At 36.5% G+C, this 26,634-nt stretch overlaps 1 protein-coding gene across 10 annotated transcripts in view; it reads left to right on the forward strand.

Annotated features, from left to right (window-relative positions):
- Positions 1–26,634, forward strand: part of NFIB (nuclear factor I B) — a 312,498-nt gene that overhangs the window by 96,823 nt on the left and 189,041 nt on the right. The window lies entirely within an intron of this gene.

The raw sequence follows: 26,634 nt of genomic DNA on the forward strand, positions 1-26,634 counted from the left end.
AAAGGTATTAAGATAAAAGATATAATCCCAACTAAAAAAAAATTAGAAAGTGATTTTGATGCACTGATACTGTGACTCATACATAAGCAGGTGTTCATAGCTAAGTTATCTAGTTATCCAGAGTTGGGTTTTTTTTTTTTCAGTTCATGAAAAGTGTATTTGACTCAATTCTCCTCATGAGTGATTTCCTCTTAATAGTAATAGTCCTCCCTGGCTTCTAGGAATTGTTTTAGAATTTAGAAGTTTCACATTAGTGATTGCTCCACAGTAATAAATTATTTATTCTTTTAACAACTTATTCAAAGTGGATTAAAGTTAAATTTGCCACAGACGGTGGGCCATTTCATAACTTGCCCTAGTGGTAAGCAAAAATGGCCTATAGAAAGCCATATGGCAGGCTGTCTTTTGCTTATTTTCAAACTTTGATGTTTAGCTGGTATATGGTATATAAATATGTTTTATTAGTAACAGAAAGTATCTGTGTTATCTTTTAAGCTCTGGAATCTCTGCATTTGTTAGTATGTTTGCACTTTTAATTCATCACCTTGCTTCAGAACTGTGATGGGCACAATTTTTTTTTGAAAATGATACAATTTTCTGAATTCAGAAAAGTTTCTTATAGGATTCTCTCACTGCTGGTATGTATTCAATATTTTTCAGCAGTGAATTGCATCTGCCAAATTTAGGTACTTTAAATGTCTCAAAGTCTGCAAAGAGTGAATTTAGGAAAAATAAAGTCCAAAATTGGTCCATATTGGCCCTAGATTCAAAAATGAAAGATCTTAAATATAAATCATATTCAAATTGCCATCTAACCTCCAAATGCACAGTATCAAGGTGCTTATAATATTGCCTTCTCATTTGTTAGACTGGGTGTAGGTATGTCCCTGAGAGTTAAGTTGAACGTTTTGAAAATTAGGTCAAACGGTTTATCCACACAGAGGGACATACACACTCTTAAATGCCACTCACTTTTTAAGTTAATCAAAGGCTGTTCTTTGAAGAATGTGTGTGTGCACATGTGTGACTGTGTGTGTGTGTGTCGGGGTGGGGGGGGTGGCGGGAGAGGAGGGGCGGCTGCCAGCTCCATTGATTGGTTGAGCTGACAGTAAGAATTCAGCTTTAGAACTTGCGAGATAGACTGACTGTATGGAAAATACACGGATACTGTCTACATTAAATAAGCCATTTTTAGTTAAACGTGCTTGAGAAGAATAAATTGATTCTCTTTTTTTTTAAAGCCTCCCTTTTGAGAATATTTTCATTATTTTACACTCTGCATAGTTTGTCTCTCTTACTACTCTTCCAGTGCATTGCTCCTCTATTGGTTCTTTCAAAAAGTCCGATCATAATACTTTTGGGGTTTTTCTTTTTTCAAAAGTCTGTATCTTCTTCTTCATAAAGAATTGGGTGATTAGATCATTTTGCAGTGCAACTGATTAAGAAAGCCAGGTTTTAAAAGATAAAGCTATACCCAGTCAAAATAATGCATCTTTCACATAAAGACTTTTAATTGTGTAAATACAGAAAAGACTATTTAACAATTAAATGGGGAAACACAAATAAAAACATGAAAGAAAATTCAGAAATGAAAAATCTAATGTTTGGGATTGAAGAGGAAGGTTATTATTTTTTTCTTCAACTTTAAATGATTGGAAGAAAACATGAGGAAGAATAGAGTGCCAATGATGGTTGCCAGTGGCACCAGGATTGGCATCAGACCTTCTTTGTTTAGCTTAGGATGCTTGTGATTTGTTAGTTGGCATCCGCATTGCAGTGTGGAGTAATATTACAATATATTGACAATTTCCAGATCTAGAAATGTCAATAGTCCTTTTGGTTATTTATAGATGATCACATATTGCAGCTCTTCAGGAGGAAGAAATAAAGACCAGCTTCTAATAAAGCTTCATTGTTGACCAACTCCTTATGGATTTCCTTTTCTCATTTGGTTCAGCTCTGCGCTTTGCATTTCATGCTAAGAGCATCTTCTTTTCCAGTATACAGAAAAGTTAGAAATGATTTAACATATAAACTGTGGTCCTGCAGCTGTCAGGAGCACGGTTTGGAGAAAGAAATTGTGAAGTTTTATTGTTTTTGAACACCCAGGTCATTAAGTACTTTAACATCAAAAGATCACAAGGCAGTATTTTATTTTAACTAAATCTCTTTGGGATTCTTCCACTTGCCTCTATCTTCATATATTGCAATTTATTCAGTTGCAGTTTTTCATTACATTAGTAAAGAGTTATGTTGAATACAGCTGTTGATAAAACAGTATTTTTCTCACTAATAGCATTTATCATCTGGGAGGAACTGTAAATATAAGTTGATTCTGAGTGCTGGGCTTATGCTGTGTTCCGTTTCTACAAGAACCGCCATTTTGTTTGTCAAGTGCCAGAAGAGGGGAAAAAAAAAGGCAGACAATGTGCTTGATGCCAATAATGGTTGCCAGTGGCACCGAGGTTGGCATCAGACCCTCTTTGTCTAGTTGCTGAATGCCTTTGATTCGTTGGTTGGCATCCGCATTGCAGTGGGCACATTGGAAAGTTTTTGACAATCACTGAATGAAAACTGCTGTACTTGTTTGCTGCAGAAAACCTTAAATAAAACACATCCCTTCCTTTTATAGATTTATTTTACACTGCAACAAATTTAAAAAAACTGTAGTAAAACTTGTCTCATTTGTTAAAGTGCAGTAGAATTTTTCACTAATTTTCGCCTACTGAGTATTTCTTTCCCATATTATCTTTCTTCTTGTTTTCCTAGAAATAAAAAGCAGACCTTGAATTACTACTGTAGAAGAGCAGGGTACCTTGAGAAATGTTGTGGTGTATTAATAGACTAAAGTGATAGGACATGCAGTATTCATTAGTAAACCTTTATTATTTTTATCACAGTAGAGTGTATTGATTATGCTAGACACCTCCCTCTATTTTCAGACTTGTAGTTTTTATAATACAATAAGCATTTTATATATACATATAAGCAAAATATACATATGGAATTATTTCCATAATGTAAATGTCTACAGTCTTAAATCTATGACATTTTGGCTCGATGTAAATTAGTAATTTCTGGATTTCTCAGTTCTACATCAGAATGTTACTAAGTTCCCAGCTTTATAATTCTATTATCGAGCAAACCAACTAAAAGGCTAAATCACTCCTGTTGAAGTTTCCTAGATAGTTAGCATTAATATTGCTTTCTGGTTAACCACCATTATCTCATTAATTAATAAGAAGGATTAGCAGTTCTACCCAAAGGGTTGCACAGAAGGAAGTCTGGCCTACGTGAGTCCCTGAATTGCCAGACTGTGTCCTGTCTGACGGGGAGGGGGGGAAAAGAAAAGGAAGGGAGAGCGGCCAGGCGGTGGGCTTTCTTTTAAGTAGGTGAGAGATGACCAAAAATTCATCTTTCACACCGCTGTAGGAAGCGCACAGATTTAAAGAGCTAATGACCATTGCCTATGCAGGCCACTTTGAAACAGACTACAGTTTAAACTAAGGGTTAATTGATTTTTGTAAGGTTTTTTTGCACTTTTAGTAATCATCTTTTTACAAATTTGAATAAGCAACAAAAGTCTTTCAGGATAATGCATCTAATTTTTAAATTGAAGTTTTCTTCATGACACAGTTGTGACCACATCATTGAATGGTGAACTTTATTTTTTAATGTTAATTCTTTCCATAATTAGTGCATTTTACTAGATTATATAGTGTATGACTTCTGTTTTGGGTGAGTTGTTCTCCTAAATGATATAGTCAAATTAGCATTTGTGAGTGGGTGATAAGATAATTTTTTTCTTGGATTTTTTCTCTTTGAAATTTTTAAGACAAATTTAGGTTTTTATTAGGTATATGAGTCACATATAATATTATTTTCAGAAACTAGTACTAGTTTCTAGGATATTTTAAAACCCTTTAATAAAAAGCTATTTTGGAGAAATTCTCACTGGGATTCCTTAAAAAAGAAAAAAAATACACTTTAGAGTTGGTGCAAATGAGGCAGCTAGCCCATGATAGTTTGTATCTGTGAACTGGAAATTATTGAAATGAATGCATTCAGAGTATGTATAGCAGGAAAATAAATTGGGTTAGATGAATATTGTTCTCTGTTTCCACGTAACAACTGTCCTCAGCTGAACTCATTGCACCGTAGTATACATTTGTTTGCACTCTAGCTTTTGATTTTCAAGATAAAGCTGTGCTCCTGTTGGCATGTCTTGCTCAGGGATTTAATGGGACCTTCATGGGGGAACATATAATTAAAGATAAGATATTTAGCAATTTCCTCACTGATAAGAAGGAAGCAATGTCTAGGGGCCCAGGGGTGAGTCCTTTTCATGCAGTGGTGTCCCAGACACAAAATAGAATCACTAGACAGTTCTAGAGTGAAACTCTCAGCACCCAGATGCTAGCCGGGAAAGCTTGGCATCTGTGCATTGATATGGCAAAGCGAGCTCTAAAACTGCTAATAATATGACATCACTCTTCTAAAGGAGAGTGGGAAAAGTGATAGGGCTCGTCTGTTACGTCAATTGTGGTTTTAAATGTTTTGAAAACATGAAACGGTCTACTTGCTAACGCAAGAAAAGAAGCAAAAACCTGCTTTTTGCGGTGCTGGAACAAAATGATGAGATACATTGCCGAAATTGAAATATACACTGAGAATCTGCGTGTTTAAATTTACAAATATAATGCAGTAATGCACTGGGCTCTCTATCCGGAATGTAGAAACGTGAAGGAGCAATAATAGTGGGCATTGTTAAGGAAAATGTCCAATTTGGTAGAAGTGTATGCTTTTGTAATAGTTTCCTACTGGTTCTGAAGAAGTAGGATGTACTGATAAAGCCGTTATACTTCATTCTTAAAGACATAGGAAAGTTACAAATTTTCAGGGAACCCACGCCTATTAGGGTTTTATTTGGGAGGACAGCTTGTCTTCATTTATACACCTCACACACACTCACATGCAGTGTAATAATAGGTGTGTAGGAGTTTTTTCTCCTTCATATTTCAGATCAAGATTTTTTTCAGCTATTAAAATAAAAAAAGAAGAATTGTGCCAAACAGTTGTTTGGCAATGATTAAATGATTTGGAGCAATTTCATGACCTAGACAAATCAAGGGCAAAGGTTTCAGGTATCTATTTTACTTGGGCGCAAGTTACAACACAAATGAATTGTTTGAATACATCCGCTTTGGTCATTTAAACTAAACAAGACATATTGCATCATATAGTGTGATTCCTGAAACCAAGGCTAAGACCTTAGACCGACCAAATTTCTCGAGGACCATGTTTTGAGGAAACCGGTGTTTTTTCTCTCTCGTAAAGTCCCTCAAATTTGCGTGTTGGATACATTGAGGATTCATGTTTTTATGATCATTAAATCTATATTTTAGAAAAGTTTTTTCATATGCATTTTCAGTTCTCTGTTAGGTTCAGCATTAAACAGCAAGTTGCACGATGTAATTTTCATTAAAATCAGATGACAACTTTTGCCTTCACACACTCTTGGACCACTTCTATTTACTTTAGTTGGAATTGGCTTTTTGAACCTGTCGTCGGAAAGTAGCTCACTGGAAGAAATAAATGTATAGGAATCCCTTGGAATTAGAAATTAAGAATAATGTAGTTTCTGAAATTTCAGTAATTTCCATAGCAATTGGCTATAAAATCAAATACTGGATATGGAAAATTGTGTTACAAGAACACAAAAATAGGAAGATAGGAAGTTCTGTTAAAAGTGAAACGTGAAATAAGACAGAGTCTTAACATTTTAAAGGTGTTTCTTGACTTTGTCTCAATCTAGTTTCTTAAAAGTTCCAATATAATTTTTGGAATAACAATGAAGATATGCTAAAGATAAATTGAAAATATATATCACAATTTGAAATTCCTAGAGTTAAACCTTTAGATTTATGGTTTAGATTTTAGATTCATTTTTCAGAATGAATTCTAAAGCAGAATAAAGTAATAGACAGCATGATTAAAACATTTAAGTAATTAAAGCTTTCCCCTTTTTCCCCATCCTGTGGCAGAGGAGTAACATTAGAAATCTCAAGCAGGGGAATAACTTTAGAAAGCCCAAGGACCAGTAGTTATATAAATTCTGGTAAATTACAATGCCAGGCATCTCAACACATGAAGTTATCCAAAGAATCAAATGATCTTTTGTGTTGCAAGATGGTATTTTTTTTTAAAATACTCTTTGTGTTCTTGAACCTTAATTACTGTATATGATGCAGTTAGTTCAACCTCACTTGGATTTGGATTAGAGAGGTGAATGTAGTCGAAAGGAGCCTGTGTGATTGATTAGCAGTATTAGCCTGAAAATAACAGGCTATCTCCCTATATTGTATTTTAATGGTTTGGGGATTTTTGCCTTTCCCCCAAAATGAATTGGAATTAAAAGCGATTAATTATTTGACCAATGGTAGAAAAATCATGGAATTGTATTGAAGGCATAAGAGTCACAATCTACAGAAACAGTAAAACTAAGATAGAAATTGAAAATTTGGGAATATTTGTGTAGGAAAAATACACATACAGATCCCTGTGTGACGATCACAAGCCACATCAAATCACAAGCAAATTAAAGAAGTGGGAATCATGATTGCACACTTGGAAGTATATGGTGTTGGTTGAGGGCATTGGTTGAATATTGCCTGGATGTTGAGTGTTGTGACAACTCCATTTTAAGTTAGTTCAGAGTACATTGTGTGTTTTTGATGAAGCACCATTTAGTATTGAGGAAATTGATTTAAACATGAAAAATAGAATGAGGGAAGATTATTTAATACCAAATAACTGCTTTAAAAATTCCATTTAATTTCAATGTTTGCATTCCATTTAATTCTTACTCTATCAAGTGGATTTAAATTGATTATTGGGAATCAACAAATGTGAGATATTCTGGTAATAACCTGCTACTTGGAGAATGGTGGAGTCAACACAAATTTGACTTATAAACTGGATAGGACAGATGCATAGAAGAAATTTTTGTAGTGCTAAGCATTCCTTTATCTGGAAATTGTGAAATTTTTAATGAGAATGTATTAAAAGCAGACATTAAGAAATAGCAACTGGTAAAAAGAACATAGCTCTACTTTGTATGCATAAGATTATCCTTTATGTCAGTTATGATAGCTTAAGTGTGGGGATGAGGAGACAGATTAACCAAGGAGTCTCGTGAATCAAGAGTGTGAAAGTAGTTCCTCCATAGGACAACTTGTATTTTATTATTCTGACATCTGTAGTTTCTGGATGGATTACCTTAAATTTGCTATGCCATGTTAAAAAGTCTTGTTTTACGAGGTCTGTCGCAGCTTCTGGCCTTGGTGTCAGGAACCCTGCTACGTGATGCAACATGTCTTGTTCAGTTTAATTGACCAAAGCTGATGTGTTAAAACAATTCATTTGTGCCGTAACTTATGCTCAGGCTAAGTTGCTACCTGAATCCCTTGACCTTGACTTGTCTGGGTCACGAAATGGCTGCAAGCCATTTGACCTTTTCATTGTTTAGTAGTGTCACTGTTCCCTCTTATTCTTTTATGGTAATAGCTGACAAAAAGGCCCCAACCCTGACTTTACACCCCAGTGGATTCAAGGCGTCCCTCTGGAGTAGTTGTGTCTTCTGTTTGACATGGTTTGGCTGTAGTAGTGGCTTGCTTTTGTTTGCCGACAGTGATGGGGACAAATTGGCAGCCTGTTTTTGGTACAAAAGGTGGGGAAAAGATTTCTTTGGCTTTAGAAAGATGCTGATTCTCTTGATACTCCCTTTCTATTTTACTTTTTTAGGTTGCCCAGAAAATACTTTCCTTATTTAAAATAAGATTCCCAATTTGTCAAATTCCAGTTTTTCGACACTTATGTGTTGCTCAATTATGTCTCTTAGATACTCCCAGCGTAGGCTGAATTCTAACTTTATTTGGACACTTGATGAAGAAAATTTAAGCCCCCCAAAAGACTGGATTTAAAGTTTCATATTATAAACATACAGTAGGTGAAATCTTCAGAATATAGAAGGAAATCGAGAATAAACTGAACTAGTGGCCAGTTCCCTTCTGAATTGTTTCACTGTTTTATGCTTTTAATCATGCAGAGCCATCTGTGATTTGCTGAATGTCACAAAAGCAGGGATCCACTACTCAACAAATACAATAAACGGGTTGCCAGATGAACTGCTCTTATAGGAGAGATAAATTTGTATTTGTATTGGCCTTGAAATTTAATACTGAAATTGTGAACTAAATTCACACTAAAAATATCAGAACTTACTATCAACAAATGTAGTTTTTTTAACCCATCTGAAGTTGTGATGCTATATATATAGCTGTTTTTCTAAATGTTTTAGATATTTTTCATGTAAAAAAGTGAAAATCCAAGCAATTCCACTCTATTCTTAAATCATGGAGAGAAGGAATTTTAAATTAACATGTGTATTGATATAAATGTCTATTATATATGAATTATATGTATGTGTGCTTATAAATATATGAGTATTTTGAGAACCATTGGAGACACTGTATTGAAAATGAATAGAGAACTCTGACAACAATTTAGCAATAGTGGATTTTCCTGACTATCTTCAAACTGCTATTTTTTTTTTTTTAGATCTGTACATTGTAGATAGTAATGCCCACCTTTCCTTCTGATGAGAGTGCCTTGAGGATTTACAGAATGAAATACAATAATATAGTCAATTCTGAATGATTTGTAGTAGGAGGAATAAGTATAGCATGTGTCATTGAAATCTGCAAACAATTTTATTAATCTATTTTAACACCATTTTATTAATCTATTATTAAGACTTCCTTCTCCACCAAAAGTTTTGCCCAATCACCTAACCGTTGGCAGAATGGTCTGACTTGAATCTCATCTCATCTCTCTCTGCCCCTGAACTCCCTCCGGGAAAGGTGCTTACAAGGTGCTTATCATAAATTGGGCAACAGGAGAGAAAAAAGTAGAAACAAGGGACCTGGATAATTAGCCCCTGAATGAAATTAAGATGGCTATATTAAAAACATAGCTAACAGGAGTGTGTAAACAAACAGTTTCATGTTAGTGATGGGACTCTTACATGAACCCGTGATATGAGGGTCACCTTGTCTTTTAACATGCAAACTTGTTGACACATTCCTTTTTAACAATTGGGTAAATAAAAATTGCCCAACACATTTTTAGAAATTATTTCATAGAGCAGAAACGTTTTTCACCTAATAATATGTGCCCTGACCAGATGGGGAAGACAAAGATTCTTTTAGTGGAAAAGTGTCCTTAACTGATGTGGAATAAATGGTGTCATTCTAAAAATTAATACTAATTTTCACACTTAGAAACACTCACACTTTAACAAAAGATGCAAGCAGCATTTTTCTTTTTTTTCCACACTGTTTGAAAGGTCACTGTTTGCAGAGCATTGTATTGTAGCTGGTGGAAAACAGAAAGAAGACAAGATCTTTTGCTTGCCATCAAAGAGCTTACTCTCTAACTTCATGGGCTAATTTGTGATAAATCAGACATTACAGGAACCATGTGGATGCCTCATTCTTCTAAAGCAAGAGTAGACTGCTCATTTTTAGAGGTGCTTAATCCTGAGAGTATCTTTTTGACCTTCAGTTGTGCAAAAACCTTTCAAAAGATTTAATTAGTAACATAAGGATGTTTTAATTTTATTCTAACATTCACCTTCCCATCCCTCGCTTAAATCACTAACTTCCTTTTCTTTAAAAAAAAAACTTTAGACTTTGCAAACTATTAGAGCACTTTAGGAAAAGTTAATATTTATTGTTTTTTGCAATTAAAATGTTTCCTTTAATTTCAATATGTTCACATTAAAAAGTGGAAAGATGAATAAATAACCTTTCCATTTCAAATTGGATCCAAGTACCGTGGTAATGTAGTTTAGTGTTAGTTGAGAGTTAACATTAAAAGTTATTCTATTGTTTGCTTATTAGTTAAATAGTAACTAGGGTGGGCGGAAAGTCCAATTTGAAAATCAAGTAGTCTAGATGCAGGGCCACACATTTTTAAGTAATTTATATCTTTTTTTGTCTTTTAATGTCTTCAGAGTTGAACTAATGAGCCTTTCCCTTACTGATAGACAAAGATCTCCAGAATTTGTAGATTTCAATGATTTGTGCACTGATGAGCATTTTAGGAAGTTTCAGAATTTAAGGTAATTACTTGTTATAATCTGAAAAGGCAACCAAAATCCCCAGAATGATATGAATACTCTATTGCCCCTGAGGACAAAAATGATTCATTTTTTGCTTTTCCTAATGTACTTGGAAATGTTTGCTTAAATGCATGTTTTAAAAAGTTTGCATAATCCCCAAATAGGGCTTGCACATGTTTGCACTTGTTAAGTTTTATCGTTTCTGTGCAGTTTTCCGTAGCTGCCTGGACATCCCTTGAAATTTGTAGGTGGTAAAATCTGAATATTTCATGAAATGATTTACAGTTAACATGCAACCATTTTTTGTTGTTTACAGACTTCAAATAATGGAAAAGCTGCTTAGAGTAATATGAGGATCACTGGCCTTTCAGTAATTAAATAGACTTGTTATACTGGATTAATCCTTTTTGGAACATTTGGAATGACTTCTTAGCACTAACAAACCCAGTATTAAGGCCTTCAATTAATCTGCTTTTTGTCCCCAGTGTTTATGTAATAAGAAGCCATATGTATTGAAAACCACATTTCAGGTTAGGACCATGGTAGGGTAAGTGAAATTATATTAAATTATTAGATATGAATGACAATAGTCTCAAAGTGGAAATAAAGTTAGGAAACTATATTAGGGGAAAGTGTGTGTAAACTATGAGTTTTGACTATCACTACTATGTTTTAGTTAAGACAAAGTTAGAGTAAATGAAGAGTAGTCGTAACGATTCATGCGACATTAGTGCAAGTCAGATGATGAGGCTATTAACAGCTAAATTTGTATTCAAATACCTCGTCATTCATTAGACAATTCAGGTGGGTAGTATGAGTCTTAATTTCCTCCTTCTTGTTTATGTGAAATACCTTGATATCATGGAGTTATTTTGACATAAATTTGAATTAGTAACACGAATAATTCCACATAAAAAATAGTTAAAGAAATGATTTAAACTGGGATAAACTGCATGTTTATCTTGGGTGGGATACCATGAAAATGTTGGGGGTTTTGAGTAGTTTGGAATGATTTTAGACCCTTATTTTCCTGGAACCAGTTAACACACAGACCGGCAACATGATGTGGCAACAAGATTAGATCATGCAAATGAGACTACTGAATAGTAATAGTTATGGGCAATATTTTGGAAAACACTGATTAGTGACAGTTTTATTACAGCAAATGTATGTATCCAGTCCCCAGATTTCATTGTAATGCACAGAAAACAGATGTCAAAGTATCCCAAACAGAATTTAATGGTTAATCTACATACTGCATGGAAAGTACAAACAAACTATTTAGAATTCTAAATTATTTAATCCTGGTAGAGTGCTTGAAATTGTACTGGTTGGATTTAAACCATTTCTTCCTTTTACTTTTTGCTCATAGGTGCTGATGACAGATTGTTCCTTTATTTGAAGAGAAATGAATAGGATGCGTATGATAGGGTGGGGACACATTCGTCTGTTTGGTGGGAGCGAAGTTGCTCTACACACCTTGAAATACAAGGGTTATTGAATTTTGCATTTTATTAAAGGAAATATTATTGGAAACTGACTTTAGATTTCCACCAGACTGTATAAGCTCCTCCAGTAGATTGTGAGATCCTTGAAGGCAAGGATCATATCTGCTAGTTTCTGTATTGTATTGTACTCTCTCAAGCACTTAATGCAGGGCTCTGCACATAGTAAGAATTCAATAAATACCATTGATAAATGATTTGGAAACTGGTTAGTGGAGTTACCTTCAATACTTCTGCACATGACTTTGTCAAAATCATAGCCTACATACACATTGTTTATCAAGAGTACTCAAGAAAGTACTCTTGATTAATAATGCATTTGATGATTTGTTCACTGGGCCATTGTTTTGAAGCTTCACGTTTCAGAGGCCAATATCTAGAACAGATCTTAAAATGCTTTGTTGATTGAGAAATTTGAGATTGACATATTCATAGTTGTCTCTAGTCAAGGAACTACAAATACATGCACTTATACATAACTTCACATGGAGGTAAGATAATATGTGGTTAAAGTAAATATTAGATGAAAAATGCTACTTTAAAAAAAAGTGGCAATTTTTCAAAGTTTAACTTTGAAGAAAGTAAAAAATATCAATTAAAAAAATAGATTGTCTGAATTTCACTGGATCAAGATTTTAGTTTCTCCCTCTTCATCATCATCATCATCATCATCAGTAATATTTATTGAGCACTTACTCTGTGCTTGGAAGAGTACAATAGAGTAAGTAGTAAGCCTGCAAGGAATTTACAGTCTAGTCTTTCTTCCATGGTATTTGACTCTCAGTGGTTATTTATTGTCATAGTGTTTATTAAGCATTTACTAGAATATGTGCAAGCACTGCCGAATGCTGGAGCAGATACAAGATATCAGCTTGATCACAGTTTACACAAACATTTTGAGCTCTTTGAATGAAACTACATAGAAGAACCCAAGGACTAGCATTACAGGACTAACCCATGGCCCAATCATCCCAGTGTTGTGTCTACAACAGTGACTGCAGAGTGCTTAGAGGAATGATTTAATGGTTGCCTTTCTTGACATCCTAATGATTAGGGATGTAACTTCCACCCTCCCTAACTTTTTTCTCTACATCCTTAACTTTCTCTCTAGTGACCCTTCGGGCGCATGACAGTTCTGTCAGTCAGTCATATTTATTGAGTGCTTACTGTGTGCAGAGCACTGTACTCGGTGCTTGGGAGAGTACAATATACTGATATACAGACACATTACTGCCCACAACGAGCTTCCAATCTAGAGGGACTGAGTTCTCTGTTCACCCTACCACACCTTTAATGATTTTAAGGATTTTATAAGCTCCAATCGTGTCCACTTTAAGCCTACGTATTTCTAGACTGGAGTCCTAATTGCCTAGTGGAAAGAGAACAAGACTGGGAGTCAGGAGAACTGGGTTCTAAAGCCTCTCTCAGCCACTTGCCTACTGTGTGACCTTGGGCAAGTTACTTAACTTCTCCGTGCCTCAGTTTCTCATCAGGAAAATGGGAGTTGAATGCTTGTTCTCTCTCCCCCTTAGACTTTGAGCCACATGTGGGCAAAGGCTCTGATGGAATTATCTTGTATCTACCCCAGTGCTTAGCAAATAGAAAGTGATTAACGGACACTCTTATTGTTTTTGTTATCTTTTCAATAGTCTGTCTTTATATGGAAGTTTCTCCATCCCCCGATCATCTGATTAACCTTCTCTGTATCTTCTCCAGCTCAATTGCATCCTTCCTCAAATATGGTGACCAGAACTGCATGTAGTATTCCAGGTGTGGGTGTTTCATGGCTTCAAATAGTTGCAGAACAATCTTTAGTTTTATTCCCTATTCTCTACCTGAAGCTGCCCAATTAAATGAAGAAAGGAAAAAATATTGGAAAAAAAATCACCGAGAAGTCCTGATTATATGAATAGATTATATTTGGCACAGGCAAGAGAAAATCGATACTGGAAGTGACTTGAAGAAAGTACACTCTTTTTGGAAGTCAGTTATTTAAAAATCATTTCTGTCATTTCAAACAGTGACACATGAAAACACACAACATGAAAATTAGTTGGGTAACAGAAAATCCTCTGCATACATTAGGGGTTTCCAATGAGGCAACATCTGGTGTGCCACTCCCTGAAAAGCAACTGAAGGGCCAGAAAGAGTGTGCTTAGGGGAGCTTTAGGATGGAGCAGCAAGGGGTCAGGTAAAGATTTCTGCCAAACTGGGGAGAAGAGAGTGATGGGGGACTGATTTTTTCCAAATATGGTAGGGAGGGAGGTCAGGGGAATAAAATATTGAGATTGAGAGATGTTGGGGTTGATCTCTTCCTGTTTGTCTTTCCCTCCAACTCTCTACATACCTCTAGACAGCCCCACCATCCTTTCCTTTTTTCTATAATCATTCTGCCACAGCTGCCACTTCTAAAATAACTTCCCTTACACAAGTAACTCTGTTTTTTCTATGTTATATGTACGTAGGAATATGTAGCCTAATACATTACCCAGTTATTTCAGGTACAAAATACAAAAATACTTTAGTTTCGAATGCCTAGACTCTAAACTCGTCCTCTAGACTGTAAGTTTGTTGTGGGCAGGGAATGTGTCTTATCCTGTTGTACTCTCCCAAGTGCTTAGTACAGTTTTTTGCACACAATAAGCACTCAGTTAATGTAATTGACATACTGACTGGCCTGGGTAGTTGAAGCCAAAGAGTAGTGTGGGGTCCTAGGTGATTGGAGAATGTTAGTAGCATAGTTGGCATTGTGAAAATTATTGAAAGGTCAAACATTGAACTTATCAGGGATAGACAAATACAGTCATCTGCATTAAATAATTGATACATCAAAAGTCACTGAAACCAGTCCCAACACTATGTCCCTTACCATAACCTCCATAGTATTGTTGATGATTGAAAAAACATGGTTTCGTTGATGACTGAACTTGACTTTTTGATGTGCATTTATTATTACTTGGTGTTTCTTATTCAATTGGAATGAAATTTGTGATGATTTATTTAGCAATCAGAAATCTGGCTGGAGTATAAGGTTGTGGATATATAAATTTACACTTTTCATTGCATAATCCTTTTATTATTCACATTTAAAGAAGTCAGTGTCCAGAGGCACCAAAATAAATAATGGTCTATTACATGGAGATTATCACTTTAAAGATGGTTTTTAGTACCAAACTACGAAACTTTTCTTTCAAATTTAATACTGGTAATACTGTATATGATACTCTCTCTAACAGACACTGACCGTAGGGAAGACCAAGTAGTTGATGATCTTTAATCCCCATCAAAATTAAGAAACTCTCACACACGTAATTCTCATAGGGGCAAAGAGTTTCTAATCGGAATACGCTCAGTTCTTCTACAGTGCAAGTTTTCACTATGCATTTAGGCCATGATGTTTTTAGAGAACTGGGGAACATTTGTCAGGCAATTCAGGCCTGGTTAGATTCAGCACACCATAGTGTTGGAAAAAATGTTTTTTTTGTACATGTATGTGGCAACAGAACGGGTGAATACTACAGTGTGAGTTTTCCCAAAATGTGGTTTGGCAAGAATGCAACCCCCATGCTTTTGGAAAACTGGGAAACTAAACTTTTGAAAATGAGTTATTGTCAACCAAACATATTTTGTTGTCTGAAAATGATGAAAAGTCTGTAAAACAGTTTAGGGAATTGTCTAGCTATATGAATTTTTCTTTTTTTTTTAACCCAAATATGACATGAATTTGTGACCACTGCATATTCATTCATTCATTCAATAGTATTTATTGAGCGCTTACTATGTGCAGAGCACTGTACTAAGCGCTTGGGATGAACAAGTCGGCAACAGATAGAGACAGTCCCTGCCGTTTGACGGGCTTACAGTCTAATCGGGGGAGACGGACAGACAAGAACAATGGCAATAAATAGAGTCAAGGGGAAGAACATCTCGTAAAAACCGATGGCAACTAAATAGAATCAAGGCGATGTACAATTCATTAACAAAATAAATAGGGTAACGAAAATATATACAGTTGAGCGGACGAGTACAGTGCTGTGGGGATGGGAAGGGGGAGGTGGAGGAGCAGAGGGAAAAGGGGAAAAAGAGGGTTTAGCTGTGGAGAGGTAAAGGGGGATGGCAGAGGGAGTAGAGGGAGAAGAGGAGCTCAGTCTGGGAAGGCCTCTTGGAGGAGGTGAGTTTTAAGTAGGGTTTTGAAGAGGGAAAGAAAATCAGTTTGGCGGAGGTGAGGAGGGAGGGCGTTCCGGGACCGCGGGAGGACGTGACCCAGGGGTCGACGGCGGGATAGGCGAGACCGAGGGACGGTGAAGAGGTGGGCGGCAGAGGAGCGGAGCGTGCGGGGTGGGCGGTAGAAAGAGAGAAGGGAGGAGAGGTAGGAAGGGGCAAGGTGATGGAGAGCCTTGAAGCCTAGAGTGAGGAGTTTTTGTTTGGAGCGGAGGTCGATAGGCAACCACTGGAGTTGTTTAAGAAGGGGAGTGACATGCCCAGATCGTTTCTGCAGGAAGATGAGCCGGGCAGCGGAGTGAAGAATAGACCGGAGCGGGGCGAGAGAGGAGGAAGGGAGATCAGAGAGAAGGCTGACACAGTAGTCTAGCCGGGATATAACAAGAGCCTGTAGCAGTAAGGTAGCCGTTTGGGTGGAGAGGAAAGGGCGGATCTTGGCGATATTGTAGAGGTGAAACCGGCAGGTCTTGGTAACGGATAGGATGTGGGGGGTGAACGAGAGAGATGAGTCAAGGATGACACCGAGATTGCGGGCCTGAGAGACGGGAAGGATGGTCGTGCCATCCACGGTGATAGAGAAGTATGAATCTGGCATATGAATCTGGCGAGAGGATTCAGAGATCAGGAATGGATTATCCAGCTCAATAAATGTAGTTTTCATATCTGGGTTGGATGTTCTTGTATAGCATGTAAGGAAAGGTGATAATAGAGATCACGTATATGTAATAGGAGATTGGGTAGGACACTTCATGGCATGTAGCTTGTCTCAGGAAATTTAATGCTGGTACAAGTCATAGGGACTAGATTATGGCAAACAATTAAATTATGTGACATAATTCTAATTACCTTGAAATGATTTATTTCTTTTGTAAAAACTTACAAAGTATGTTTTCCAGGTATGCCAAAGGCAAACAGAGCAAAATATATCCTACAGTTCTAAAGTATATAAGTCTAGAACTTTGGATAAATACGAGATTGCTTTGAGCACATTTAGGACTTTATCCTGATTCAGGGACTGAACATCAGTTTTGGGGTGAAAGTGGAGGTTGCCTTAGCACCTACTGTGGACAGAGCACTGTGCTAAGAACTTGGCAGAGTCCAGTAGAGTTAGAAGACCCAATCCCTACCCTTAATAAGTTTACAATATAGCAGGGGAGTCAGGCACAAAATAATTTACAGGAAGAAAAAGAGGAGACAGGTGTATGCACCCCATTTGAGAAGTATGGACAGGAATGGGAGCAAGAAGGTAGGGCTCTGGCTACAGCATGAAGTAGGATCCTAATATTGTTTTGTTAGTATAGAGGAAACATGAGCAAGTTGAGTCAGAAGGAAAGGAGCCATCAAAATTGAATGATTGAAAAACCCAACAAAAACCAAAGTAGTTGGGCTTTTTTTCAGTTTTCTCCACATAATTGCCTCAACTCTCCACTTAGCTCATGTATCTTGTAGAATGACTTTGTCACAAGCAGAGGACAGGATTTAATTTACAAAACATGTTTTAAAAAGCCAACTTGACCTTTTTCAATAAAGGAGGTTCAAGAAGGTACAATAAATCAGTGGTAATCATTTTTTAACCACAGTGCTTGAATACTAGATAGGGAATTGAATAGTTCTTATGACTACCATGATTTTCATTCAAAAAGGTGTGAGTGCCTATTTGCCCATACATTTGTTAAAGAAAAGGAGCTTTGGGATTTCTGTAACTTAGTCAAGGTCATAAGTGGCCTAACATGCCCTCTAGCATGCTGTTTATAATTGCTGTGGTTAGTTTTCTTTCTCACTGTTTTTACCTATAATGTCAAAACACAATTATATGGAGTTGGTATGTTCACTAATAGCAGTTTATCTCTGCATGGTTTATAGACAGAGTCAAAAGCCAACAACTATAATTACATCCATGTTTCTAACTTAGCAGCAAGCTAGAAAAGTGAGGGTGAAGTATGCCAGGGATGTAGTACGGCCAGTGGGAATTACAGGGCAAAGTCATTGCTCTGCATTCTTTTGGTTTTACAATAATTGTTACTTAAATTTTGTTTTCTGGATTTTACCACTGTCTGTTGTGTTTATATGACCACATAAAGAGTGGTCAAGTTACGGGTTTCTCTATTTTTTCTTCTTGTCTTCCTGTATAAATTTACCAGCTCCTTTCACTTTCTTCTGACTCAGCAGACTGTACATTACAGTTAACAGTTTTCTGAAGCAGACTGGCATTCATGCTCTGTGAAAGCATAAGACAAATCTTATTGGTATTGCATGTTTTATTGGATAATTATGGGAACTGTGTTGAAGTGTTCATTTGATAGTTTTAGCAACTGTAAATTATTTGATTCATCTTTCCGATATTCATTGGCATGGTTTAAATTAGCAGCAAATACAATGGGCTAAATTTTATTTGGGGCTTTGTGATATTTCTGTGGAACAAAAAAGAACATTTTGTGATACCCAATGGGGGCTTGTCAAAGTTACATTGTCACTTCGGTTTAGAGATGGAGAATTGCTCTGCAGTTTTTAAAAGACTCCATACAATAAAGTTTCATTAAGCTGAAATGTATCAGAACCCAATCCCCTTCCAAATTTTTTTTGGAGAAATGGAACTACCTTCCAAAATAACTGAGGAACACCGAGACCCAACTAGTCAATCATTCAGCAGGTGGTATTTCTTGAGATTCTGCTGAGTACCAAACACTGTTCTAACTGTTTGAAAGAGAACAACAGAAGCAGGACACTCACTCTCTGTCCTGTGAGAACTCACACTCTAAAGGAGGAGACAGACAAATTTATTTACTAAGCAATCTCTCTGGCCCTTCTCTCTCTCTCTCACTCTTTCTCCCTCTTCTCGTTCTCTCTTTTGTCTGTCTTTCCCTTACCTTGTCCACCTCCTTCTTTTATTCCTCTTTCTGTCTTGACACTCTGAGGCCATACTGTCTGGAGGCCCTGTCCCAATTCCCACTTAGGCTGATCAGATTTCTGGTCACCATAATTTATTTTTTCTTTATAATCTTAAGTACATTTTACTTGTCTGTTAACACTGTATTTTTAGGTGTGAAGGGAAAAGTTTATCACTGGCAGAAGGGAGTATTTTGCCAACTTCCTAAATTTAGCATTAACCATGCTACAGCATTGAATGGAAGAACTTGAGAGTGACTCAGTGGGAATGTTCTGGAGCTCAGAGAAAAAGTCCTAGTTTTCCTAACATATAATCTATTTCTAATTCTGTTTTGCTACATTTAGTAAATGTCTAATTGATGAGCCCCCAATAAACTTTAATATATTCTTTCTGATGGATACTAGGTTTTGCTGTTTTCCATTTTTGTTCCCTAGCAATAGTGTTTGAACCCTTCAAGTGTTTACGACAAATTGCAAATAACAGGAAATGTATTAGAGCACAAAACCCCTTTCTAAATAACATTAATCAAAGAGTATAATTTAGCTTAATAAATACATTAACAGTATTTAATTAGGGACCCGAATCATTTCTCTTTTTAAAAGCTGAACTGAGCACAGGCCTCTTGTCTGAGATCACTAGATGCTGCAAAAATAGATGAGGAGTGAGTTGATGGCATATTTGGAAATATCTGTGTTTTTCAATCTGTGATTGATAACCCTCAGACCATTAGTTGTGAAATTCAGACTAATTTCTTATTTTGTTTTTGCAGTTAACTACACCCCAAATTTGGAAAATGCCTGGTGCCCCAGAAGTGCAGTGTCAGTGCAACAATAGCAGATATTAATTATGGTTGCTGAAAGCCCTCCCCTGGTCCCAAGTCGTTGTGCTGCTTTCCCCATATATTGCACAGCAATTTATGCTTCACCATTCTTTTCTTTATTTGATGCAGTGTTAGTGCAAGAGTGCTATTTATTGCTGGTTGATTGTTGAGGGACCTGTGATAACAAGGGTGACCACTGCTGCCCTGTGTCTGGAGGGCAAAGGAGAAACCACTTGGAATTGAGTACATGTGACTTTCAGCCATTTTTTTTTCAGTGATTCTAGTTAATTCTGAAATATTTTCATTCTTATTTAGATCAGCATCTTGAATATAAAAATATACATGGGTGTTTCCAAGCAGAGTATCCTGTGGGAATTAATTGCTTTTGGTCAATCAATATTTGATTATAGGTAAGACATAAATCTTAGAAAGTGTACTTGAGTTTTCTTAGATGTACCTAAGATTAGCAAATAGAAATGTTTTAGTTTTTATTTTCCTCTAGTTATCTAATTAACATTAGAAAGTCTGACAAGGCCAACTGCTGATGGAAAAATTGCTTCCGATGCCAGGCCCACCATCCATTTATGAACATCATCGGGTCTTAAAAGGCAAAGTGTATCATTTCAGTTCAGAATATATTGTGAATACCAGATAGAACATCTGGGGTGGCTAAAACTGTGACTTGTGAGCCACAGACAGATCTTCTTTACTTGCTGGGAGACTCACACACAATTGCTTTATCATTTATTATTTCTCTATGGTGTGGATTCAGAGAGGGCCATCCTTGCAGCCCTGTTGTCTGTCCTTGCCACCACAACACCTATTAATCATTCTTAATTAAGGAATTTTTTTTGGTCTGCATTTATTGGCCAAATTTTATTTTTGGTTTGAGGCTTTTCAGTCCATGAGGCTTGGCCACCCGGTATTAAGTCCTCAACTGAAACACCCCTGGATCTCCCCAAATGGTTCCAGGTGAGATTCGATATCATGCTTCTATTGACTCCATGGGCCTTCAAAGATCTTCCACAAATATAGTATGCTAACTATACTGAAATAATATTGTTATTTGCATTTATTAAGATGAGTTATATTTTTGAATAGCAATGAACAAAAGTTCAGGTTCCAGTGTAAATATACTTGACATTTGAAACTCATGCCTTAAGTTTATCTCAGAAAGGACATCTGAAATTCCAATGACTTCTGTGGCAAACGAACAAGAAGGGATAACAAAAGGATATAAAGATAGAGCTCAAACAAGTTGTTGGTAATTCTTCCTTTCACCTAGTAAGACTAATAAAAAGCTTAAATTACTAAATTTAGGCTAGACCATTGTCACTACTTGCCAAATAGTACATGTTTGTGCATCTGTCTAATCTGTATTTGAAAGCCACAAACAGAAGCACATAATTTGGCAAAACACCAAAAACATGCCTCGGCACACTTCTGGTGATTCTTGCAAATGACTTATTGATTCAAGAATTTTAGTGTGTGTGTAGTGTGTGTGTGTGTGTGTGTGTGTGTGTGTCTATGAGCACTGCCTGGAGAGACACTTGAAACAAATCTGCCAGGAAACCATGTGAAGTATAATTTATTTTGGAATTTGATGGTTCTGTGTGAAAATCCTGAATTACTCTGTTATTCATTGGGCAGTTATTTTTCTATTTTGCATTCCATAAAAATCTATAAACATGATTGAAAGTTCTTAAAAAATTAGTATATGTCTAGACATCTATACATAACTAAAATGAGATTCCAATATATTCCTCATTTTGGACCCATAGAGAAGCAGCCTAGTGAAAAAAGCAAGGGCCTGAGAGAGGACTAGGGTTGTAATCCTGGCTTGCCACCAATCTGCTGTGTGACCTTAGGCAAATCACTTAATTTTTCTATGCCTCAGTTTCCTCATCTGCAAAATGGGGATTCAGTATGTGTTCTCCCTCCTACTTAGACTGTGAGCCCCATATGGGACCTGATTTATCTTGTATCCATTCATCTAATCATATTTATTGAGCGCTTATTATGTGCAGAGCACTGTACTAAGCACTTGGAAAGTACAATTCAGCAACAGATAGAGACAATCCCTACCCAACAACGGGTTCACAGTCTAGAGGGGGATACAGACAACAAAACAAAACAAGTAGACAGGCAGGCAGTATTCCACTACTTAGTACAGTCCTTGACACGTGGTAAGTGCTTAACATATGCTATTATTATTATTATTAAAATGTCCAAAGCTCTGAGGCAGCAGTTGTAATAGACAGAACTGGGGCTGGGTAGGGGAGGAGAGTGGAGGCAGTTCCTCCCAGGCCTTTTCCCTTGTCCTGTCCCATTCCCATGACTTTAGGGATCTTGAGAAGTGTGAATTTTGAGGGAACTGTATGATAAGGTTAAAAAAGAAAGCTACATGGGTCCATTTGTGTGACCAGTCTGGCAGTGTGTAGCACAGGGACACTGCAGCAGAGGATGGGCAGAGGGCTATGTTCTGTTACAAGTTTCAGGGCCTGTCAAGGTAGAACATAGGTACCCCAGAGATGGAGGTTTACATGAGGAAAGGAGGGGTAAGGTGAGTGAGGAAGCGGTAGTTAGGAGAGATTGGGAGAAGGTTGGTGTGAGTAAAAAAAAAAATTGCAAGGCATACCTGGAAGACTGGAGGGATTGACAGTAAGAGTCACACTATCAATCAACCAATCATATTTGAGTGCTTACTTTGCGCAGAGCACTATACTAAGCACTTGGAAGAGTGGAATACAACAGAATTAGCAGAAACATTCTCTGCGCATAATGACCGTCCAGTCAAACTTTCCCAGCCTGCATCATTCAAAAACAAAGGAGGCTAAGCTAACATGGAACCCACTTATGCACTATAGTATCTAGGGTTGCAATAAAATGAAAGTCCCTTTTGGTTCGTTACTCAGAGATGAAATTCAAACACAAAATTATGCTTATGTATATATATCATCAAATTCTCTTAAGTATATAGAAGAAATGATTTTTCAGGTTACAAATAATTGAATGTCCCTGGAGAGAGGAAATGGTAGTTTTCCTGTGCTATGCTTCCTAACTCATGGTGTGCTTATTGTTGGTTTGGTTTTTTTTTGAGCTAGATCCAGCTGTGTCGTTATTCCTTTTTTATTGAAATGCAAGATTGAGGTTTGCCTCGACACAAAAATCTACTATAAATTTGTGTCTATTTACCCAATTGGGAGAGATAGAAGATGATTGATAAAGTGGAAGTATAAGTTGGATAAACTGGAGACATGGTAGTCTTCCATTCCTATGAGTTGCATATTTGAATGGTAGCCTCAACTAAGTATTACCAAAATTACTGAGGGATGAATGTCTGATTTCAACTGTGTAAAATGAGGAATAAATAGATCATAATATATAATAGACAGCTTTTATTAAAAAAAAGACTCCAGCTCCATTATTTGAACTAACTTCCTCTTTTCACAGAGTTTCAGAAGAAAAACCATGGATTTACTGTCTGAGCTTGCATTTAATATTAAAATCTGGAGGAACCTTACCTCACATATATACATAGATCTATCTTTTATGTTTGAAACCTTATCCATATATATAGGTTTTTTCTCTTCCAATCCATTCCATACTGGGTTCACACACAGACAGTATTTTACTATATTGATGATTATTATCTGTAGTTGATTTTTAATATAGATTGTAGATGACACTGATGAAACTGGAAATGCCTTCTGTTATAGGTGCCAGTGCCAACCATATGTAAGGTAAGATACGACTGTGCCTTTGTAAGTCTTAATTTTGGTGTGACACTTAATGTTCCATTGTTGCCAGACACTGTTGGACAGTGTACAACTGTAGGTAGGAGAATTTAGTGATAACATTGCTGATGAAAATTTTTGGTTATACCTAGGATGTTTCTGGCACATAACTTTTGTCTTCTCATTTTTTCTCAGTCTGTAGTGGGGTGCCAGATTTAAATGTTGGTTAAAATCATAATAACATCTTTTTGCGTACATTCTAAAGGGCAAAGATGTCAGCATACGGTAGATTCTGGATACCTTTCTGATAAGGTTTATTTTATGTTGAGTTGAAAAAGGAAAGTGTTAGGGAAATTGAAAGGTACATTCTTACATGGTTATGTGGTTGGATCTCAAGGAGAACTACAATCACAAATGCAGGTGACATTGTCAGAAACAGAATATAGGAGCAGAATGAACCATTGGTTTGACCCAATATGACAATCAGTCAATCATTTGTAATTATTGAGCGCTTGCTAAATGCAGTTCACTGTACTAAGCACTTGGGAGAGTACAATGCAACAGAATTAGCAGGCACATTTCCTGCCCATTCTGTTGTACTGTACTCTCCCAAGAGCTTAGTACAGTATATAAAGTATCCTCATGTTCTTAAGAATTTTCTATTATTATCAAATGCTGAGTCGTTTCCGATTCATAGCGACTCTGTGGATATATTTTCTCCACAAAGTCCTATAGTCTGCCATAATCTGTAAACTTGCAAATGGTTCTTCCATTATCATTGTTAGGGTTTCTATCCTTCTAGCTTCTGGTCTGTCTCTTCCACGTTTTCCCTGGACTTTTCCTAGCATTAGTGTCTTCTCCAGAGAATTAGTCCTCCTAATGATGTGTCTAAAATACGCTAATCTAAGTTGTCATTTGGCCTTCCAAAGACCATATTGGTTTATTTTGCTCCAAAACCTATTTGTTTTTCGAGAAGTCCATGGTATTTGCAAAAGCCTTCTCCAGCACCTTATTTCAAAAGAATCCATGTTTTTTCTATCCTATTTCTTCACTGTCCAGCTTTCGGATCCATACATTGTCACTGGAAACACCATTTCTAATGAATCAAAAAATGCCATGCTGCCCTTGTGCTTCTCTCCCCCCCAATCCCCATCCACCACTACTAAGGTCACATACTGTCCCACAGAAATGGGCCAGGCAGAAGCTGGAGCAGCAGTGGTGACCATTTGGCCCTAGGAACTCTTCCTCCAGCTGAACCTTGGGGTCCCCAAAGAGACTCCATTCCCACCCGTCTGCTAGTGGTGGAAGTTGAGCTTTGTCCTGCTAGAATGGGACAGACAGAAGTTAGAGTTTTGGTTCCAGCATACATTTGATCCAGTATGCTCTGCATACAGTAAGTGCTCAATTAATACCATTGATTGATTAATTGATTCTCAATTGAGAAAGGTTGTAGTTGAACTGAATGGTCTCATAATTATGGTATCTTTTTTTAAGATACTTTTTTTTAGTAAGATACCACAGCTCCTACTGTTTTTATTGCTTTCTATGTTGGTTTATTTTTTCATTTTACTTGTTAGGTCAGTTCTTTCCTTGGGTGTTTCACCATCCCTTTTAGATTGTGGGCTGCCTGTGGCCAGAAATAGGTCTGAATTATTATCCATGTACTTTTCCCCAGCTGTTAGTTCATTGCTCTGCAAATGTAAGCCCTTAGCCAATGCAATGACAAATAATAGATATAATAGCGTTAGAACACCAGATTCCAGGTCCCTTTTTGTATCTTTAAACATAGCAACATAGAATAAATTGATCAGGATTGATCTATTGCACAGCCTCCTTAACTCCAGTGGTGATGAGGAAAAGGTCAGGTAGAAGTCTTTCAATTTAGCTTAGCCATAGTGTCTTGGATTAACTTTAGGAGGCTGGTGAATTTTTCTGGGTTGCCAAATTTGCATGGTAGCTACCAGTACTTCATGATAATTTATGACAGTCGTGCCTTTCTCGTATCAAGAACTTACTGTGTGTAGAGCACTGTACTAAGCACTTGGAAGAGTACAAATACAGCAGAGTTGGTAGACATGTTCCCTGCCCATGATCTTAGAGAGTGCTAAATTAAATTTACAAGTACTAAATTAATCTAATCTAAATGTGAATAAAATATTGCTAGTGCCTCTATTATATAATTAGTTGTACTACAATTCATGTTTTCTCCACTCAAAATTTGGTTAGCAAATGATCTTCTGAAAATGTGAATTTCTCTGACTACGGTGTGACGCAGTGTTGGCAGAATTGGTTGTACATATGTGAGTGTCATTTTAGTACTAAATCATGAGTTTTCCTTACTGTGGAATTCTGCAAGAACACAAATCTTGCATTATAGGAGAAATAGGTGTATTTCCTAAATGTGCATACTATATACTATGAGGTTGATAGTATATATACACACAATAAAACAGAATGGGCATACTGTTTCAGCTTTAGTCCTGTATTTTCTCCCCTTTGGTGAATTTTAGTTAGCGTATTTAGGTGTGTCTAGGTGGTGTTTGTGAATGATATTAAATAGTTACTACAGTGTAATGTCAGTGATGCTGATGATTTGATGTTTTAAATTAGTGCTGTGTTTTAGGTTTCCTGATCAAATTTAAAATTTAATAAGAATCAGTGACTCTACAAATAACCCAAAAGTGGAAGAGTTAAGAATAATTCATATTAACTTTTGAAATGAATAATGTCAGAATAGCATTTATTAAGAAAACCAAAAAAAGATAAAGGAAAGCTTCTCAGTGTTACATTTCAAGGTAAATTTGTATCCGATTGAAATTGAATATTTTTGAGGAAATATCCTTCCGACTAGCCTTGGCTTGTCATTTTAGCGTAATCGTGGCCCTCCAACATGTCTTCAAAATTTTGAATGAACACCACTGAATATTGAATATTCACCACTGAATATTGTTAATGTATATTTTCTTCTGGTTTTGTATATGTGTGTGAGACAGAGGGAGGGAGATACATAGAGAGAATGATGTGTCTACCAACTCTGTTTAGAATGTTTAGAAAAGTGTATTAAGCACTTAGTAGATACCATTGATGTACCTGCTGATGATTATATGGAGTAAAAAAATCACCAATGAAAACTTGTAACTATCAAAAAATTACGTATATGTTGTTTAATTCTTTGCTCATCAGTGCTTCGAGAGGTTATCAGCTTTAAGGTTGAAGTTAGAAAAAATGAACAATTTGGGCCCTATTGATTAACCTCGCAAAATTGCAAGAGTTCAGAAATG

The sequence above is a fragment of the Ornithorhynchus anatinus genome, chromosome X5, assembly GCF_004115215.2.
Source record: "Ornithorhynchus anatinus isolate Pmale09 chromosome X5, mOrnAna1.pri.v4, whole genome shotgun sequence".
Taxonomy (NCBI): Eukaryota; Metazoa; Chordata; class Mammalia; order Monotremata; family Ornithorhynchidae; genus Ornithorhynchus; species Ornithorhynchus anatinus.